We start from the raw sequence: 9,550 nt of genomic DNA, 5'->3' as shown, positions 1-9,550 counted from the left end.
TGGCAGGAAGATGGTTTTACCTGGAGGAGGCTTCCTCAGCTTTTTTGGGTATGGTCACTGTATGGCTGGTGTTTTTCAGGAGTTGCCACAGCTCACTTCAGGGATAGAGACCTGAGTGGTAACTATGGTCCTTGTTAGTTGAGAGGGCTCTCCTCTCACCCGGAGAAGTCCTGGAGACAGCTGCCCTGCTTCTGGGTTTCTTGGTGTAATTTTAGTGATCTGCTGCTGTGACCTGGGTGTCCCGTGGTTTGGTCAGTTTTGTTAGGGAGAACTGGTTGCTCCTTAGAACAGTATTTGGGGGTTGATCTCGGGGATCCCAGGCTTCTGTAGTCTGAGGTTGGGGATCTGTGCCCCAGTACCCAAACGGTAATCTGTGGCGGATGAGTACCTCTCTCCTAGTAACAGCAGGCTAGTTGGTGCACAGCAAGTCCCTTGGTTGGGCCTGTCTGCGGGACCTTTTCCAGAAATATACTGGGTGGCCTAAGTCCGTCCCCTTTCCCTGTGGGGATTTCTCCCAACAGGGACTCCAAGTGTCTGCTTCTCTGGGGCACACAGTTCTGTCTGTGAGGAATCGTTGGTGCAGAGCAGGTCTCTGTGTCTGCAGGTCTGTGGGACCTTTTCCAGGGATATACTGGATGACCTAGTTGGGTCCTCATTTCCTTCCTTACCTGCGGGGTTTACTCCTGACAGGGACTCCCAGTCTCTGTTGCCCTGGGGTGCACAGCTATGCCTGTTCTGGAGAGCTGGGCACGTAGCAAGTCTCTGTGCTCCCAGCTGGAGCCAAGTTCAGTGATGATGGCCCAGACCCACAACCTCTTTAGCTATCAGAGAAATGCAAATCAAAACGACCCTGAGATTTCACCTTACAACCATCAGAATGACCATGATGAAAAACAAGTGACAACATATGCTGGAGAGGTTGTGGAGAGAGGGGAATCCTCCTCCACTGCTGGTGGGAATGTAAACTCGTACAACCACTCTGGAAATCAATCTGGCACTTTCTCAGACAACTAGGAATAGCGCTTCCTCAAGATCCAGCCATACCACTCCTAGGCATATATCCAAAGGAGGCTCAAGTACAAAATAAGGACATTTGCTCAACCATGTTTGTAGCAGCTTTATTTGTAATAGCCAGAAGCTGGAAACAACCCAGATGCCCTTCAACTGAAAAATGGATACAGAAATTGTGGTACATCTACACAATGAAATATTACTCAGCAGTGAAAAATAAGGAAATCATGAAATTTGCAGGTAAATGGTGGGAACTGGAAAGGATCATCCTGAGTGAGCTGTCCCAGAAGCAGAAAGACACACACGGTATATACTCACTCATATAGACATATAATATAGGATAAACCTACTAAAATCTGTACAAAGTGAATGCCTCTTTTGAAATGATAAAGACATAAAAAACCTAAGACATACACACACACACACACAGAGAGAGAGAGAGAGAGAGAGAGAGAGAGAGATTGAGAAGGAATTAAATATTACTCAAAATAGAAACACCAAAAGCTGTATATAATAAACTATGTAATAAATAACAAAGTAATCCATACAAGTACACTTTTTAACATTGAGGAATTACTTAGTTCTAAAATAAGGCAAAAACAAGAAGCTCACCTTTGATGTCACACTGAAGCATGGTCTAAAGGGTCTTTTCAAGGATTAATTATTCCTTAAGGCATCATTTGATGCTCTGTTGATTAGGAGTTATACTGTGTGCAATTTGATGTTGCTTTTAGACTTTTTCTAGCAGAAATAGAATAATTTCTGTGCTATGTAGAAACCAAGAGGAATTTTCACTTGTGTTACCCTTTTAGATTCCTCCAGCTTTGTCTTTACCTCAGCAAATTTCCCTCCTATCAGTTTCTCCTTCCCCATTTGAATCTGTTAGTCTAAAATGCTCTATCATTTGGCTTTCTCACTTTTCTGTCTCCTCACAGAAGACTTCAATAAGTATTTATGATCTGAAATGATAATCAATCCAGCATTGTTTATTTGCTAAGGATTAATTTAGCTACCTAGGATCTTTTGTGGAAATATGAATTTTAGGAATAAGATTGAGATTTGGTTGGGATTACATTAATTATTCTCCAAATGGCTTTTTGGTAGGATGATCATTTTCTCAATTTTAATTCTAGCAATCATGAGCATAGGATTGAGTCTTTCCATTTTCTAGTGTCTTTCTACATCTCTTTCATTGGGGGTTTAAATTTTCATTGTAAATGTCCTTCACCTGCTTGTTTAGGTTTATTCTTGGATATTTCACTTTTTTAAGGATATTGTGAATGCGAGTGTGTCCATGATCTATTTCTCTGTATGTATGTTGTGAATTGAAAAGTTATTGATTTGTGCAAGTTGGTTCTGTATCATGCCATATTGCTGAATTTGTTTATTGTTTCTAAAAGTTTTCTGGTGGTATATATGGGATTTGTTATGCATAATATCATACCTTGTGTAAATACTGATAGCCAAAATACTTATTTTCCTATTTGTATTTCTTTAATTTCCTGATTGCAAAAGCTAGTGGTTTGATTACAATATTGACGGAGTAGGGAGTATCTCTGCCTTGTTCCTGACTACAGTGGCATAGCTTCAACCTTTCCACACTTAGGATAATGTTGGCTGTATTTTTTGTTGTTGCTGTTTTGTTTGTTTTTTAACTTTATTAAAATACTGCGTTTCCTTCACATGTATAATTATCTCTCTACCATTTCCTCATCTGACCACCACTACTCTTATGACCTATCATAACATTCCATACATACTTAAAACCAAGTAAACGGTGGAGTTCCATCCTTGAAAACTAGACAGGCATTTTAGACAACACATTCTTGGCAATTGAACCTGGACCACATTTATCAAACACAGTAGAGAAAGTTCTCACTTTGCATTATAGAAAGGACAGCCAGAGAGATATCAGCTCTTACAGAAATGAAGTAAGACGGAATAGTTCAAACTGCTGAAACCACTTTCTTAAAGTGGTTCCTCCACGGCCAGAGATCTTGAATATAGCAAGAGATCTTGAATAGCCTCTTGGTCAGTCATCTGGAAAAAACTCTTCACATAAATGATGAACTTGGATTCCATTTTGGGAAGAGAAACACCTTTTTCTATACTTGCTTGAATTTTTGCCTTAATGTCCTCTGCAGAACTAGGTCCTTTTGGTGTTTTAGGAGTTGTTTTTTGTTTGTTTGTTTCTTTGTTTTGTTTTGTTTTCCTGTTTTGTTGGAAGTCTCTTGAACCTTTGTTCTTATTGTTATGGTTTAAATCTTTTCCATTTTGTTTTGATTTTGTGCCTTTTTTTTTTTTTTGCTGGTGTGTCTCTTACAGATTTCTTTATTAGAAATTTTTCTTCAGTTTCCTCATCATCAGTATCACCACTATCATCATCATCATACTCATCATCTTCATCAAGTTTTACTTTTTTCTGCAGAACCTTGTTGCCACCTCAGGGAACAGATCACTTTCCAGACACACTTAAGAAATTTTCATCCTGCTCATCTTCATCTTCTGACTCTGCATCTACCTCTACAGCTACTAGGTCCTCTCCACTAATGTGCACACACTCTTATCCACACTTCAACCTTGAGACCACAGGTGGTATCATTTCAAAGCCCCCAAAGGAAACTGTTGGTTGAACAGACGTTTTCAAAGTTGACAGTGTTGCTTTAATTGGACTGCCTTCATAGTTCTTTGAGTCTACTTCTGCATTGTGTAATATCTCCTTTGCCCCTGCCTCTATAGTGACTGTTTTAATGATAGTTGGTTTTCATTTCCATCACTATCCACTTTATTATTTTTTTTAATTTTGTATTTATTTATTGATTGAATTTATTACAATTCATATTCTTTCAATCTCAGCTCTAGCCCCCTATATTGTGCCATCCCTCCCACTTCTCCTCCCATACTCTCCCCCAGTCCACTGATAGGGGAGCCTCCCCCCTTCCATCACCCTAGACTATGGTTTCATCAGGACTGGCTGCATTGTCTTCCTCTGTGTCCTGGTAAGGCTGCTCCCCCATCAGGGGAGGTGATCAAAGAGCCATCCATTGAATTCATGTCAAGGACAGCCCCTGTTCCCCTTACTAGGGAACCCACTTGGATACTGAGCTGCCATGGGCTACATCTGTACAGGGGTTCTAGATTATCTCCATGCATGGTCCTTGGTTGGAGTATCAGTCTCAGAAAAGAACCCTGTACCCAGGCTGTTTGGTTCTGTTGCTCTCTTTGTGGAACTCCTATCCCCTCCATAATCTTTGTCAGCCTTTAGTTCACAACCATGGGTCTAAGAGTCTAAGAGGTGAGCACTATGGTGTGAGAGAAGTCAGATGGAGAAAACCTTTTACTGCTCCTCAGAACAGACACACAGGATAGAATCCTGCCAAGAAGGCTGTCGGTTTTTATATGAAATTATGTTGAGATTTTCCCTCCAGTCCTACATTCGCTAGAACTTTGATCAAGAAGGAATGTTGGATTTTGTAAAAAAAAAAAAAAAAAAAACACCCTTTTTTATAGTGATTTTTGTCTTTAAATTTATCTATGTGGTTTATTGACTTGCATATGTTGTACTAGTTATTTCTCTGTCAACCTAACACAAGCTAGAGTCATCAGAAAGGAGGGAACCTCAATTAAGAAAATATTTTTTTTTTCAGTAAGATTGAGCTGTAGGCAGGCCTGTAGAGCATTTTCTTAATTAGTGATTGATGTAGTAAGGCTCAGCCCATTGTGGATGTGACCACACACAGGCTGGTGGTTCCAGCTTCTATAAGAAAACAGGCTGAACAGCCACATCAGCTCAAGAGGAAGACAATGCAGTCAGTCCTGGTGAGACCTGATAGGCTAGGGTCAGAAGGAAGGGAAGCAGGAACTCCCCTATTAGTGAACTTGGGGAGGAGCTTGGGAGGAGAAGAAGGAGAAAGAGTGGGATTGGGAGGGGATGAGGAGGGAGCTACAGCTGGGATACAAAGTGAATAAACTGCAATTAATAAAAAATAAATAGATCAAAAAAGAAAGAAGGCTGAGCAAATCATGGTGAGCAAGCCCGTTATTTAGCAGCATTTCCATGGCCTCTGCATCAGCTCTTGCCTCCAAGTTCCTGCCTGTGTGAGTGACTGTCATGACTTCTGTGAGCAATGATATGAAAGTGTAAGACAAATAAACCCTTTCCTCCCCAAGTTGCCTTGGTCATGGTGTTTCATTACAGCAAATGAAACTCAAACACAAGACAAATGTCAAACCATATCTACATGTCAGGGATAACTGCAAATTGGTCATAGTGGATCCATGCAATATGGCAAGTAGGTGTATAAATATACATATATAGCTTAAAAGAAAAAAAATTAAAGGTATGTAGGCCATCGAATAAAATATCCACTACCAGGCGTGAGAAGGACTCTTTTGATTAGTTTATCAGGGTTATCCAATTGACTGCAAAAATAGTATTCATTAGCTATTAACTTTTCCCTTAGTTGCTTACCAGCTCAGAGGCTTTTTATTTATTTATATATTTTATGGGAAAAATGTGCTAAAAGAATTCCTCTCCACTACTCCATACCACTACCAAACCATAACACAGAACATAATACACTGGAGTATCAACACTTAATTGTAATATATAACAAAAGACAAGAAATCTATTAAAGAACACTTACATATATTATTTCATAAAAGTTGTTCTTATTTTTTCAGATGGCGGGATGAGATGAGAGTTGTTCCCAAACCATTCTAACTCTTTCTGAACTCTCACTGGCTGCTTCAACTCAGCTGTTCTGGCCCAAACTCCTTTCCAAGATGACTGATTCAAATTGGCTTCTTTTGGCTTCTGACCGAATTGTTCTCCCTGGCTCAAACTAATTCTAGCAATATGTTTTACTCTTCCATCTTCTTCACATTCTGTGGCTTCTTCTCTCTGCAACCTGTCTGTAAAGCAGATCCAGTAAAAACCTATCTTTCTCCCTCACTGAAGTAACATCTCTTTTTTGTTCTGTTCTCATGAGAGCTGGGTGTATCCTATCTCCAACTCGTGACTTTCTGTCCTTCAATTAGATGTCACTTTCAAACATAGCTGCTTCCTTCTATAAATCAATCTTCCTTTCATTATTTGGGATTAAAGTCACTAAGGTGCACATTTAATTAAAGGTGTACTAAGGGCATGTCTGTATTACAGCCAGATCATACTGTAATCCAAAGCGTGTCTTCATTTCAGTCAGATCATGTAGATCTAGAAATGTCTTTGGATGTGTACCGTTGCCAAAACAAGGGATTAAAATTACTCATTAATGAATTTTCAAAATACATGAATTATATACATTTCAAAATCTAAATTGGCCTATAATATCACTATAATATATACTATAATGTGTTTTTGAGAGACAATTGGTACTAAACAAATGGCCACCCATAAAAACTTTTTTTCTTAACTTTAATGTTCGAGATTTGGAGTGTTAAAATGGCGTTGCTTACTGGCAAGTAGTTGAAGCAATTTTGCTACAAAATGTATGAAGTAGCATTTTGTAATTCAGTTTGAGTGTTAAATCTTATTGGACAAAGATTGCATGCATTTTGCTAAGGAATGATATGTTTTAAAATGAAGTTCTGAAATGTTATCTTCACTTTTGTAATTCTGATGAATAGTTATTGAAATCCTGTTCTAGTACATTCTTCCTTTAGAAAACTACTTATTCTTAGCTACAAAAGAAAAATCCACTTCAGCAATGCTTTCAGCCTGTGCATAAGAAACTTTGTAGAAGAGTTCTCCAGTATATCATGTATATACCGTGTGAGAGGAGTATTCATATATTAGAGACTCAAACTGTGGTGGCATTAATTCCACACATGCAAGAACTGCCAGACAACGCCTTCAGAAGACAAGCAGGGCACCTGGGAGGCTTGATAGAGGAGGAGAAAACAGAATGGCAATGAAGAAAATGTCACATATGCAGCAGTAAGTTTTACAGTTGAACAGGAGGGAGTTATGTATACGAAACTATCAACTTTTAGTGGTTAAATTCTGAGGCCTTAATTTTGAGATCTGCATTATTATGTTGTAGGAAAACCTTCCCTGATTTAATTTCATATATTTTCCCAGTAATTGAATGACATGACCTGGTACATGCTAGTACCAATACAAATTCCTCTCTAATGAGGACTATAAAGGAACATGTTTTTGACATAGTGTTATCGTTGGCTTTGTCAGCTATCAAAAGAAAACACTATGATTTTACTTAAATGAATTCAAAATATTGTAAAGAACTGAAGAAACAAAAACTACTTTCTGCTTTTGTCATTATATAAAAAGGACCCCATAAGGAGAGTCAAGTTTATCAACAACAAAAACCTTGGAATATAATTTAGAGCTTAAAAGCATTTGAATAATAAATACATGCTGCAGATGGAAAATACTGCTTGTTCAAAATTTAGCTTTGCAGTTTCTCCTAGAAACTTGATCTTATAATGTCTTAAACTTTAAAAATAATATCGAGAAATTCTGTAAATAAATTTGTAAAAGAATGTGTAATAAAACAGCATGCTCTGTATTCATATTATATAGCAATGGCATACATAACCTCATGAAAACTCATATGATTCAGACATGTTTCTATGTTTGAATCATGAGGAAATGGGCCCAAATCTTTAACTTGATATTTACAGTAAATAAACAGACATATTCAAGTTTAGTACTTATAGATAGACTTATCTCATTAATTTTAATGACTACATGCCATTTATATATTAAAGTGTCTTTATTTATTTAACTAGTTTCCAAATGATAGGCATTTGTCTTGTTTCAGAATAGTTCTAAAGACAAACAGTGGTACAGTGAACACTTTCTTATATGTCTCTTCAGAAAAATAAGCCACTTTTCTATGGCAGAAACTAGATAAATAATTCAAGAATTTAGCTATCAAAACAGATTTGGCTATTTTACTCAAACTTGAACAACTGTGGTAATCTCTCTACACCTTTGCTTAGGCCAGGTATTATCATAATTTTAAAAAATTTCAAGTCTTTTTAAAATTACATTTGTATTTTTATATTAATTACAGTTTATTCACTTTGTATCCCAGCTGTAGACCCCTCCCTTATTCCCTCCCAATCCCACAGTCCCTCCCTCATCTTCTCCCTGTCCCTCTTCAAGTCCACTGATAGGGGAGGTCCTCCTCCCCTTCCATCTGACCCTACCCTATCAGGTCTCATCAGGACTGGCTGCATTGTCCTCCTCTGTGGCCTGGCAAGGCTGCTCCACCCTCAGGGGATGGGGGTGGGGGTTAAACAGCCAGCCACTGATTTGAATCTGTCTTTCTCTCTGAGTACTTGACAGGCAACAATATTTAGAAAGTATTTACATTATCTTTTTGTTGTTATTATTATTATTTACAATTTATTCACTTTGTATCCTAGTTGTAGCCCCCTCCCACATCTCCTGGTCCCACCCTCTCTCCCTCTTCCTCCTCTATCCCTCTTCCATAGTTCACTGATAGGGGAAGTCCTCCTCCCTTCTGCCTGGATCAGTCCTCCTCCCTTCTGCCTCATCAGGACTGCCTGGATCCCCTTCCTCTGTGGGCTGGCTAGGTAGCCCCACCAGGGAGAAGTGATCATGGAACAGGAAACCCAGTTCCTGTCAGAGACTGTCCCTTCTTCTCTTACTAGGGAACCCACATGGAGACTGAGCTGTTTATGGGCTGCATCTGAGCAGAGGGCCTAGGTCCTTGCTATGTCTGGTCATTGGTACATTTACATAATGGAATACTACTCAGGTATTAAAAACAAAGAAATTATGAAAACTGCAGGCAAATGAATGGAAGTAGAAAAGATCATCCTTAGTGAGGTATTACAGAAGCAGAAAAACACACATGGTATATACACACTTATAAGTGGATATTATCCATATAATATAGGATAATCATATTAAAATCTACATACCTAAAGAAGCTAAATGACAAGGAGGACCCTAGGGAAAATGCTTAATTCTCATTCCGAAGGGAAAACAGGATAGACAACAGAAGCGGGAGAGGAGAGGGAACAGGACTGGAGCATACCACAAATGTCCTCTAAAAGACTCCAACAAGCAGGGGATCAAGGCACATGCCTATCTTTGGGCAGAGTACAGGGAGTCTTATGGAAGAAGTAGGATATAAAAAGAGCCTGAGGGAACAGCAGCCATACAAAGAGACCAACAGAACCAAAAAGAAGCAGGGCCCAGGGGGGACTGCAGAAATTGATGATGCATCAAAATTGTCTGGTTTTATCACTTACAAAACTGCATCTTGGTGGTATACCATTAATCACCTTAATCAGCTATTATTGAAAATTCTCTTTCAGGCATTAATATCTCTCCTTTTTACCTCCTTTAAGACAGTCAATAAAAGGAAAAAAAATACGAATACAACTAGTTTAACAATAATTGTTGAGTATAATCTTATAGTTTCAGCTCAAATGTTTCTGCAAATGTTTTCTGTGTATTTGATTTGAATTTCATAAATGAATAGTTATCATAACAAAATTAATTACATGAATTGAAACATGCTTTCTTTTTTTTTTTTTT

At 38.4% G+C, this 9,550-nt stretch overlaps 1 pseudogene; it reads right to left on the bottom strand.

Annotated features, from left to right (window-relative positions):
* Positions 1–2,979: 2,979 nt before the first annotated feature.
* LOC129682106 (nucleophosmin-like) overlaps positions 2,980–9,550 on the bottom strand; it is an 81,390-nt pseudogene continuing 74,819 nt past the window's right edge.

The sequence above is a fragment of the Psammomys obesus genome, unplaced genomic scaffold, assembly GCF_907164565.1.
Source record: "Psammomys obesus unplaced genomic scaffold, mPsaObe1.curated_primary_1811, whole genome shotgun sequence".
Classification (NCBI taxonomy): domain Eukaryota; kingdom Metazoa; phylum Chordata; class Mammalia; order Rodentia; family Muridae; genus Psammomys; species Psammomys obesus.
Note: the sequence above shows the minus strand (reverse complement) of the source record. Positions and strands in the feature narration are given on the sequence as shown.